Below are 12,187 nucleotides of genomic sequence, written 5' to 3' on the forward strand. Positions count from 1 at the left end.
AGCTAGCAGAGCTTAATTGAATTGTACTGGAAACCTAAAAGAGAAGAGGCTGCCAGGGAAAGAGCACAGGTTCCTGCAATGGAGAAGACCTAATGACAGGAGAACCTCAAAATGTTTTGTTCCGTTAAATTGCCAAGAACAGGTAGGAGTCCAAAACTCACACAAGACTCCTGGGTAAGGATCCAAAAGTTGCATATATTTTCTTGTTCATCTGAGTTACCCAAATGGCCTGGTTCAGCAGAATCTGAGCTGGGAGTCTCAGGGAAAAGGCTGTCACATGAGATGTCTAGTTAAATTTAGTTAAACAGTTAAATATTACCACTTTTATAAGCAAAAGAAAAGAAACTCCACCTAATCCAAAACATCTCACATTTTCTTTAACAAAAACATTTGTTTCCTCTTTTATCTCCCCCGCCCCTTTTTGGTGCCATAAATATGTCAGTTGTTTAAAAGATGTGACTGCCCTTATAAATGTATCGAAGATAAGCTAGGTTGTAAAGGATTCAGGTTCATGAACTGTGTTTATACAGTCTATTGTTTAGTACTCATGAATAATTGATTCTTGTCCTTCCTGCACAAATATTCAATCAGATACCATTCAAATTGATAACAGGTGTCTGATCTAGGAAAAAACCGGCAACGTTCTTTGACTGGAGATGTGATTGTAATACAGCTCAACTTCAGCCATGGAGTACAGAGCGTCACACATTTCAAACAGGACCTGTTGAGAGAGAGAGTTTCTAATTAAAACAGCATACCGTGTAATTGTCTGGTATGGTTTGGGTAAGCAACCATCCCAAAGCACATTTCTTGCATTTTATTTTTATGTGTATAAATGTGAAATGGAGAATGGATCATAATTTTTAAAAATTGCTTGTTCTGATGAGAGGTCAGATTATGCAGAGAGAAGAATACAGTTCTGTGTAGTCTGTAATTCCGTAGGATCCTTACATTCCTGATATTAAAAAACTGACTATGATTTCCCCAGACCATGTGATGACCAGGAGACATAGAATAATTGCATTATGTGATATATTATTTAAGATCCAGTAAGAAGGTGCCTGTTCCTTAAAGCACAGATTCTTTTCAGATGAGTTACAACTTTCCACCACTCGAAGCTTCCTGCGAGTCACTTTTTATATACTGCAGGAAAACAAAATGTGCATAGAAACGGAGCAGTGAGCAGGACCTGCTTGTGTGTCCTTGAACCTTGGAGCGGTGCTCATTTCTTGCTGAGGGAGGTTTGTTGACGTGGGCAAGGTTATGCCTGATAGGGAAAGAGTAGCTGCAGAGTGAATATAGATATATAACTGGAATTTTGCTCCCAGGCACATGAAAATAAGTCTGAGGAGTCAGAGGTCCAATATGTTCCAACTAAAGTGAATACAATTTTCATCATTGCATTAACCAAGACAAAAATCAATTCTTAGTTGGTACTAGGAAATACGGAGTATATTACAAGTGTAATTAACTGATAGTAATAGGAACTCTTTGGAAGAGCCATTGAGCAAATATGTAAATAGGGTTGGGTTTTTTTATGTCGTTGTCATGCTGAAAACGTTCCCGCGGGAGGCCTCAGCCTTGTGAAGGGCGTGGAAGAGCAAGGAAGTCGTGCATCAGTGCTCCTGTGTTTTGTATCAGGGACCCAAAGCACTGTCCTGTGAAGAAGCAAAGTGCTTCAATTCGTTCTCGTTCCTACCCAATGCATGGGCTTCCTTGCTGCATTCTGCAAGGGTATTTTTAGAGTTAGTGTTTTTACTTTGTTGTGCCTCTTCGCCCATGCCCTCCCACCCCTTGAGTTTAAATGCTTAAAGATAGAAAATAGGAAGCTCTGAAAATTATTTTCTTCTGGTTGCCAGTGAAGACAGCTTTCCATATTTCTTTATTTACAGTGCTTTATATTTTCATGCTCTCTTCTATCAAAAGGGCTCTGTAGGTCTAGAAAATAGGTTCTGTTGTATAGCGTTCATGCTCACTCAGTCTTTGACCATATACATTTGACTACCAACATGGAAAGATAATGTTGTTTATAGGTGGGATATGCTCAGACCACAAGCATTAGATCAATGAATGGTTGGTCACGTGAGGATAAGAGTTTTTTATAGTCCTGTTGGATTTATACATTTGAACTAGGCAGCCGTTCCCACTGAACAGTTCTCCCACATCCTTCAGCTCACTAGCTCTCATGTATTTCCAAAAAAATTAATGCAGCATGGAGTGTTAACTCTCATTGTTTATTTGCATCTTAATTACAGCTGGCAATTCTCGAATGGTATCAAGTGCCTGCCCCCCCCCATCTCTCTCAAACCTTCAGACCCATCTTACAACCCTCCGTGCACTTGATCCATCCTTCAGACCCATCTTGCAACCTTCCGTGTGCTTGTTCCATCCAGACCCCCAACACACAAACATTTCAGAAAGTTGCAGCTCTCTGCTTGAAGTGGGGAGAAGGGCCGAGGTTCTGCATCTGCTGTACTAGCTGCCAAAACCAAGGTGTGTTTCAGAGAGCTTTCCTCGTGTTGATTGAAAAGCCCTTTTTGGGTCGCTTATTTGAGTAAAGTGTTTCTGCTCTAGAGTGGCATAAAATATAGAAGTTCTCTTTCTTTTCTTTTTTGAATACTAAGCAACTGTCTGTTTCTGAAGGTTCAAACAAATGCTTTAGTTATACTCTGTCTGCTCAGCTCTCCAGTGCACAAACCCTGGTATTTTTAAGGAGTGCAGACCCTGAAGCCAGTAGCACACTAAAATGCTCAATCTTCCATAAATATTACCCTTCCCCTGACCTTCCTTCATTTTCCATGCTGGATTCCACTTCTGAATCTATTCATTTTGAATAGGCAGCAAAATCCTTCCCTGGAATAGACAACACAGATACACCTTGCCAGCTGTAGCAGTTCGTAATGTATGTATTATTGAAATATTGGCAGTGGTCTCTGAAACCACAAACAGAATTAGTTGTACCCAGAGAAACATACTTTCTTTCAGTGGCTTGAGTAGCCAACAATTACTAAAAATATCCTCCTCCTTTCTATAATTTCAGAAGATAACATAGTATTTAGTGCACAAGTGACATAACACATGAATCAGCTCTTCATAAAGATTTCTTTTTCCCATGGTATGTTAAAAATATTCAGATGGGGCAGCACACAAAGACAGCAATTTCTTTCTGTTCTTTATTACGAGCATTTAATGCTTGCTAAAGGTTTCAAGTTGCCTGCCTTCCACTATTAAAGTTTCTCTTCAGCTAAGCACAAACCTGAAACCCATCCTGCAACCACTTTACTTGCGTGCGTAACCTTTAGCCCAGGAGTGACGGCAGTGATGTTTCTAGCCCACTGCTAGAACCACGGCGGGGAAGTCGTGGCAAGGCTGGGACCAGATCCCTGGCTCTGGTTCTCCGTACTCTCTCCTATTCCTTGGGCCAGCGAAGGAGGGACAGTTGTGTTGACTGAGCTGTGTCCTTAGTGTCCTCACCGTGCTGCCTGGGGGGGACTGCCAGGCAGGTGACACTGTGGGAGGAGTGCCGAAAAGGCTAATTCCCTTGCAACTCAGAAAATGGCATTTACATTATTTTTTTTCTTGCAGTCTCTCCACTCCACCCCAGGAGTGGTCCATAGCTTGTAAATTGTTGCTTGGATCAGTGTGCTTAAAACTTTGAGGACTCTGCACAGCTGTCATACATACCAGTTTTTGAGTGTTTATGAAGTTATTTATAAGTGATCTGTATTTGCAGCAATCAAATGATAGTATGAATGATATGCCATGCTCTCTAGGAGCAGCCAGGCTAGCAAACCGGTGGAAGAGACCTGTTGGATAGAAGAAAGCATCTTGGATCACTGCAGTAATGAGCCTAAAACCCAAAGGTCAAAGCTTTCGGAGATTGGACTCTGCTGGTATTCCTTGGCTTGGAATTCTTCGGGTTTTGTAGCTAATAAGCCAGGATTTGGTGGTGTGTACCTTGCACTTCTTTGGTGAGATACCACTTCATAGGAAAACCAATCTAATAACCAGCAGCTGCTGGAAGGAGTGGCTCTGCTTCTCCATCCCTCGGTATCACTGACATCTCCAGTCCCTTTAAGCTGCACACTCTGGCATCTGTAGAAAACTCTTTCCCCACCACCTATACTTATTTTTCTGACAACTGAACTCCATGAATTTGCTCATTCTTTACTTGGATGTGCAGAGCCAGGAAGCAGAGACGTATGTGACCAAGTATGTGTGGCACTGCCTTACCTATAACGGGAAACTTCACATATAGATTTGCTTGGAGTTGGAAGTTGGGCTGCTCCTGTATATTCAAATTGAATTTTTTAGCTGTTTAGTTCTCTAAGAAGGTCTTAGAATGAGTTCATCAATCTCTTACAAATGAAATAGCAGCATGGATTTCTATTCAGCAAATGCTAAGTGATATTCTGAGAATTTTAGAGGATGAGGGAAGCCCCAAAGTGCGGGAGAAGTGTAAATGTTGTACCTACCTTTTTTAAAGGAGAAAAAGAAGGCATCAGGAATTCATAAGCCAGTCAGCCCAATAGCTATTCCTGGACACACACGGGAACAAATCTTAAAAAAAAATTCTAACTATTCAGATGATAAGAAGGTTGTAAAAGATAGCATGAGATTGAAGTGATTTGTTCTCAGCAAATCCATCTGATTCCTTTCTCTGACAGAATAACTAGCCTGGGGAAAGGGGGAAGATGTTGCTGAATTATCCTGATTTCAGCTTTTGTTTTTGTCTCACATAATGTCCGTGTGAAAAATTAGGAAAAAAAATTGCAGTAGAGAGTGCACAGCTAAAGAACTGCATTGGGCACCATATTTTACATATGAAGAAGGCATATTAAATTGACTGGAGTGTGACAGGAAAATCTGAGATTTATAGAACATGATCTATGAAGAAAAGTTGTGGGAACTGATAAACCTACGGAGAAATCATCGTGATAGTCTCTCCAATATGAGAAAGTTACACAAAGGCTGGGGCTTATTGTTCTCTCTCCACTTGAGGGAATTCAAAAGAAACCAATTTAATTTTCAGCCAAGATGCATTAGGATGACTGGGAGGAAAACTTTCTAACCACAAGGGGAATTGAGTAATGATGCAGACTTCATCAGAGGGTTTCCAGAACAGGGTAGACAGATGTTAAGGGGAGTCTGGCACTGCTAACGATTCAAAGGCTGGGGAGGTCCTATCCAGGCCCATGTTATTACCTGTGAAGAGCAACCCGAGAGGAAAGAGTAAAAGCTACTGCCAAGAGACTATGAATGAACGGTGGGTTTATCAGTTGGTGATAAATAGCTCTTTCTTAAGAGATGGGGATGATATTACTTTCTAAAAAAATAAAGTTCTTCCATCATGAATTGATGGTGATATATACATTTTAATACATACAGGAAAACGCAATGTAAAATGTTATAAAGACATAGCATGCTAGTGCTAGTCTATCACAGACTCTGTTTATATATTGTGATAATAGCCCTAACTTCTTATTTTAAACATCAGTTACATTGTGATGTAATAAAAGATTAGGGTTTTTTAAAGTAACTTTTACTAGACTCACATACAGTTTTAGTTCACATACAAATTTTTGTAGGCCTCCTGAGAACTTATAATAATAGGACAGGAGAGAATGATGCAGAATTCATTTTAATTTGCTTGTCTTGGAATGCCCTTTGCTGTTTATATTACAGATTTCAATATACATCTCAGAGGATCAGAGCAAGTATAAATATCTATACCAATTTAAAAATGTACCATTTTTAGAACTTGTCATATATTTTCTGGTAAAGCATGCTATTCATCATCTTCTGAGGACCATTTTTCTTAGAAATATGTAAAAATATATATACAGCTAATGTACAGGATCCCAAAAGCTGTAGTTGGGAACATAAATTAAGCCCAAAGTGCTCAATTTTAAATGTACCTTGCTTTTCTACAGCACTTGGCTGTCTGGATCTGAGAGTGCTTTCAAATTTGAATGAGATGAGTTTCACAAAGTTCCAAAGAAGGTGATAGTTATTACTGGTTTTTATGCCTATTATTTCATAACATCATCCTCCAGAGAAAATGCTGGTATTATTACCCACCTTGCTTCTGAAGCCCAAACTGAAAATCTGTTTATGTGTCTAAGGTCACTTAAAAGTTTATTCTCTTTCTTTCCCCGCCTTCTTACCTTCCCTCACTTTTAGTACTGATAAAAGAGAAATACAAAAGCAATGGAGGCTGGTCTATAGGCTCAGTTTTCATTGAAAGCCGACGGGCATTAGTTAATTCCTTTTTTATGCCTCTGCCATACGCAGTCCACATATTCAGAAGTGGGCATACTTCACGCATGGTTGTAAAAAGGATATGTGTGTATTGTGTCAGTGCTTGTGGAGGAAGTACCGTTTCAAATACCTGTTTAGATGTCCAGTATTCTTAGCATATGGAAATGATGTGTCTGCTCAGATTTAGAATACTAGAGCTGTAAAGCACACCTTGTCTTTTGGACAGACAGGATAGAGGCACTGCAATCAACACCGCTGGTCTCACCCCTGCCTCCCCACTACCAACAGCAGAATGACGTTAGTAACATAATTTTTGGCGCACTGAGATTTTAACAGTTCTTGGTCACTCTCGATGAGTCTTTAGGTCTTCTCAGAATCATACCCGGACAACATGTACTGAAGAATTACTCAGTTGTAGGATATTACTTTGGTGTGCTGTCACTTGGCTGTTCTCATTTCCACTTACTCGTTGGCAGTGACCTGTCTGCAGTCTCAGCTGAGCTGACTTTAAAACTTCTATCAGTAACAATAAGCAGAAACACATGAAAGGAAGTATAAATTATTGGTAGTGGTGGAGCTCAGGAGTGCTGGACTTTCAGCTCATTTACTTAAACAGTTAAATATTGCCACTTTTGTAAGCTAAAGAAAAGGCAACCTCACCTAATCCAAAACATCTCACATTTTCTTTAATAAAAGCATTTGTTTCCTCTTTTATCCCCGCTTTTTTTGTGTGCCATAAAGGTCATCCTTGGTGTGTCTGTTGAGATCCTCAGCAGCCAAAATGTATTAGAGCTGCCACTAAGTAAATTAAATTGACTAAAATCGTGTCAAAAATGGGCTGGCAGACCACTCCCGTTGGGTTATTTTATGCTATGGCATGGATTTTAAACAGTTAAGAAAACCAATTAGCATCAAGCAAGTGTACAATACCATTTTGTTCTGTAATTCTACCTGTCACTTTTTTATTTCCCATTTCATTCTCATCGTTCTTCATAATTGGATACAAAAATACTAAGCTCTAACTACTTGTGCGAAGAAAGATGAGAGACAGACCCTGAACAGATCAGCATGTGCATTAGAAACTGCGCGTTGTGAAAGTCCAAATTCAGCTGGAAAGTGATGATTCAACCAATAATATACAGTATGATATATGTAACGAACTGGGAAGCTGGAAAGAGCTGAGTTGTGTGGCTTAACTGCTCTAATAGACACTGTGTTTTACAGACCAGTGCTTGAACATCTGTATCGGGTAGTTTCTATTGAGGAAACAGCAATAGCCATAAAATACTCAGCAATATCCTATATATAACAATGAAGGTTTGAAGGCAAGGACACCAGGTTATGTATTTCATTCTTCTGCTTTACTGAGGACTTGAACAACAACAAAAAGCAGGCGGACAAGCAACTGATGTAATGTCTCCTTTGACACAGATTGCATTCCAGCATTTTTAATAACTCATTTTCCCAAGGGTGGGGTGATGGGGATGCTTTAAATATTCCCTGATTTTTTTTTTTTTAAAAAAGACAGGCTCCCAAATTTCTGATAGTCTTAGGCGCTTCTTGCAAACAGTCCCCGGCCCCTAAGGAATTCAGCTTGCGAGTAGATGCTGGCTAGCTGAAGGGCAGCGACTGTCAACGCTACCTTTTCTTAGGACGACGATCTGGAAATGAGCAGATGCTGCTGATGGCACAGGGATGACTGAGTGGTGGAAAAGGGGTGGAGGAGCACCCATCTTCCCCACTTACAGCCTTTCCAGCATACTGTAGACAACATAATTAGGGTGCATAGATGCCTGTCTTTTACAGAGCTGGTTCCTTGGCGCTGAATCCTTGGCTTATTTCTCACTGGCTCGAAGGTTAAAAACCCTGGATGATTTCGGTGGCCACTGCCACTCCAATAACCTACATATTTTTCACTTTTTAGATAAGTTGTCTTCAGAACTCTTTTTTTTTTTTACATGGGGAAAGAGCAGAAAGGAAGAAAGCCCTGTTTGCTTCTCTGATGCACTTTGAAATCCTCAAGAGACATGGCTGAAGGCGCTTGTTTATGGGCATGGTTTTCCAAATACACTTTGCTGTAAGTAATGTTTTCCTAGGAAGTGAAGTATTTTTGTATGGAGTTCTAGTGTTGTGCCTCATTGCTGCAGTATGTAACTGGTGGATTTCTGATTTTTCAAGGAAGGAAAAGTCTTTTCTTATTTCTAATAGAAAAAAAGATATCCAACATTGTGTTTACAAATATTGAAGATTAAAAGGAGTGTTTTGTACCTTGGCCAAACATAATAGGAGCATTTGATAAATTCTTATTATGTCCTTGTACTTTAATCAAATACTTCAACTATTTTTGGCTCCCATTTCCGCAATTTTACTTCTGCTTCAGTAACTTGCACTGCACTGTAAGGAGAAGAACCTTGTCCTTTCCCTGTCTTTGTTAATATCAGCGTTATTAAATCTACACAGCCTACACAGTTCTACAGTCAAAATTATATACATAATCATTAACAACAACAACAAAAAGACTACATAGTTGCAAGTATACTGTGTGCCTTGTGGAAGAGTGGGCACTTGAAAACTGAACAACTCCCACAGCCGCCTTCTGTAGAGCAAAGTCGCTTTCTGCTGCTCCCGAAGGAACAAAAAGCACGTGCAACTCTCCTGTTAGAGATTCCCTGAATGGCAAACCACACATTTCTTCATACAGTGGTATCATGCCACAGACCTGGTCTTCTTCTTGCCCAAACCGGGAGTTCAACCCGTTTCTCATCCCACCCGGGCGTGCGGGTTTCTTTCTGAGAGGGACGGGCTCAGCCAGGGTTTGCTGTGCTGAGGACGGAGGTGGGGTGAGCACGTGGACAGCAGAGCGGGGGGTTGCTCCCGCTCACCCCTCCCCTGGATTCACTGAGATGTCACTGTAGCCGGTAGTATTCAGGAATGGAAGTCAACAGGGAAGTTGTTAGTGCATCCAGAGAAAAGAAATGTGTGTGCCCTATTACACAAATTAAGCGTCTAAATTCCACCCTGTTCCTTTGGTTGCTGCTTGGCTAGTAGGTTCTATGTTTGATATCACAAAGTGTATTGATTTTGGTGGAATAGCTGTTCAGAGAGATTTAGCAGAATTGGAAGTGTTCGAGTTGAATCAATGAGATTTTGAACCCTTCCCCCTCACGTTGTATGGCACTTGGGGGTGTCTTTCTGCATTTTCCATGACATCAGCCTTGACGTTGCTCTTGCTTTCTGGCTTGCAACTATCTCTGGATCATTTCTGCTTTATTTAGAGCACAGAGTTTGTTCCTTCCCATCCATCCTTAAACTTCACCTCTGCCAGGGCACATCATGACACTGAAGGAGGGTATGCTTTCCCACCATCAGTGTGGAAACTGGTTTATCCCAAATCCATCTTTGCCTTTTCACAAACTCTCTTATGGGGTTGAAAGGAACATCCAAATGATGTCTGCTCTTTGGTGATAAGATTTCCTTCTTTGTCTTTTCTTGCATTTTGAAGTGTCTAAACAGATTAAATTGAATTAAAGATAATAAAAATAGACAATAACTTATGACCCACAACCAGATAGTCTGACTCTGCAATTGCTCATGTATTTTTGGAGGTGACTTGCTGCTTCTAGGATTTCTTTGACTCCTGAACCAGTAGTGTAATGAAGGGAGGGACAGACTGACATAGTTGTAGCCACAACTGAAAGTCAGTGTAACTGTTATTTCATATGCAGCTTTTAATTCAAAGAACTTGAAGGGTAGAGTCCCAGTTTAACCAAAGTACATAAATAAGTCCCTAACTTAAGTGTACGAAGTCAGGAGGCAGCTAGCAGAGTTAAGCTTAAGAATATACTTCAGTGTTTTTCTGTACCGGGGAACGCTCTTTTTGCCTCATAATATAATATTTTGCACAACCCAAACACATAGGTCAAGAGGCCAGAAAATTAGCACAAGCTGTAACACTCTTGTAAAGGGGGGGGTGGGTGAAAACAAAACCTAAAACCATTCATACATTTTAAATGGTTTCCCTTCCCTCCATTCATGCAATGATACAGAACAGCTGGTCATGAAACCTGGCTGCATATTTGTTAAATGGGAACAGATTACTAAATCAAATTTGTTGACCAATTTTCAAGTATGTGGCCTTGAGATATTAAAAAAAAAAAAAAAAAAAAGAAAAAGGTTTGCATTGCCTAAAGAGGAGAGGGTAACAGGCCAGTGGTACGAACATTTCATGCTGGTGAGATTTGGCAGGGGGGGGAGGGAATCTAATCGCTAACTTTCGTGTGAGTACCCAGCTAAAACCTCAGGGAATTTTATATAGTGCATGTTGTCAGTATTTTAATCATCCACAGCTGTCAAAACTCTTGTAACCCGCCTCTTCTATTTAAAATGTGTCTTCTAGGCATAAAATAATTAAAGGTGCAGGACCATAAGGTAGGCTCAGAGCCGCTGCAATGTGACAAAACTCCACATATGAAAGGCATTATTTCAGGAAGTTTTAAATATAAATTTTGTTTTGTCAGAAGGCTGCAGGGCACACATTTTCTATACTGTCAAGCTTGATAGTAACAATATTTATATTTCAAATAAAAAGATTAAATTGCAGTCTTATGTGTTTCTGGTTTTCACATAGTTTTTACCAGTGTATCATAGTGTTCCATATCAGTGTGTCATCGAAACTTTTTTTTTTGCTGACACCAGTTTTGCTTTATTGTAATATTAAGTCTTGTACTGTCAGTCCCTGAATTGAAATAATGAGGGCAGACAGTAGTTTAGTTGACTAGCCTATATCTTCCCATTCCTTCCCCCCCCCTAAATAAACCTGAAAACAACACAAAATAAAAATGAATTCATTCAGAAAAGCAATTGTAAAGACAGAGATTTGGAGGCTATTAATATAAAATGTCTTTGTGCGTGCGTGCGCATGCGTGCACTTGTGCGTGCTTGTGCGGTCTCTGTTTGCTGTGTGTCATCCCGCGGTTCAAGACCCCACCTTGCAAACTCGCGTTCATGTGCCTACCAAATGCATGCGTACTTTCCAAAAGGATTAAAGCTTAGTGTGAGAATACAGATGGAAGAGGAGGGGAGGGCAGCGTAATTTATGAAGATTTTGATCTTCTCTATTTGTTTGTTTTTAATATTAAAAGAGCTAACCCAAAGAATGACTGTCTTGGTCATTTTGAGCTGTCTGGTTGGCAAGCCTTTTGTGCCACTGCTTGTTAGCTGTTATTTGTGAACTTTCTGTTAATGCCCATAGGCCCTTCGTTCTTCATTGTTCGGAGCTTTGCAGTCCCATGAGTTTGAGTCCCGGGGTTGGGTTGGTGTCATCTGTGCAGCATCAGGGCTTGACAGAACAATGGGGAGAAATGTGAAGAGGTTCTGACTCACGCTCGTGTTGGAACTGCCAATCGGAGTCACTTACCCTGCCAGCTGGGGCTGGGTTTGCTCTTTTTGGGTTGAAATGTGAACATTTCATCACAACCCTTTTGTGGCAGTTTGGAACCGGCAAAGACTTTCTGTGCAAATTCCCCTGGTTTTACCCTCCGCGTGATGGTGAAGACTTTTCCCTCAGTGTTGGATGGTGCCAGCTGGTGTGTAACAACTTCTCTGACCGTGATGCGTTTGATGAACTGGGTTAATCAGAAAAGCAATTCAAAATTTGGGTGTTACAGAAACTACTCCAGAATTGCTATCAGCTTAGGCGTGATATGGGCTTGATTCTTCTCTCTGTGTTGCTGCTTAATGATGCTCCTTTCTGTCACTTTAAACCTTTGGTCTGTCATTTGGCCGGTCATGATTTTACAATAATGAAAATAAGAGTAAACAGCACTAATAATCATGTGTGTGATGGAAAACGAGGAGGCTGTGTTGCTAAGGAAACTTGTGAGGAACTGAATGCAAAAAGTGCATTTCCATAAAACTTCTTGTGCAG

General features: G+C 40.4%; 1 long non-coding RNA gene across 1 annotated transcript in view; it reads left to right on the top strand.

The window, feature by feature from the left end:
* The window catches only part of LOC115345912, a 50,398-nt gene that overhangs the window by 12,392 nt on the left and 25,819 nt on the right, over window positions 1-12,187 (top strand). The gene's annotated exons all lie outside the window — the stretch shown is intronic.

Source organism: Aquila chrysaetos, chromosome 9 (genome assembly GCF_900496995.4).
Source record: "Aquila chrysaetos chrysaetos chromosome 9, bAquChr1.4, whole genome shotgun sequence".
NCBI classification, from domain to species: domain Eukaryota; kingdom Metazoa; phylum Chordata; class Aves; order Accipitriformes; family Accipitridae; genus Aquila; species Aquila chrysaetos.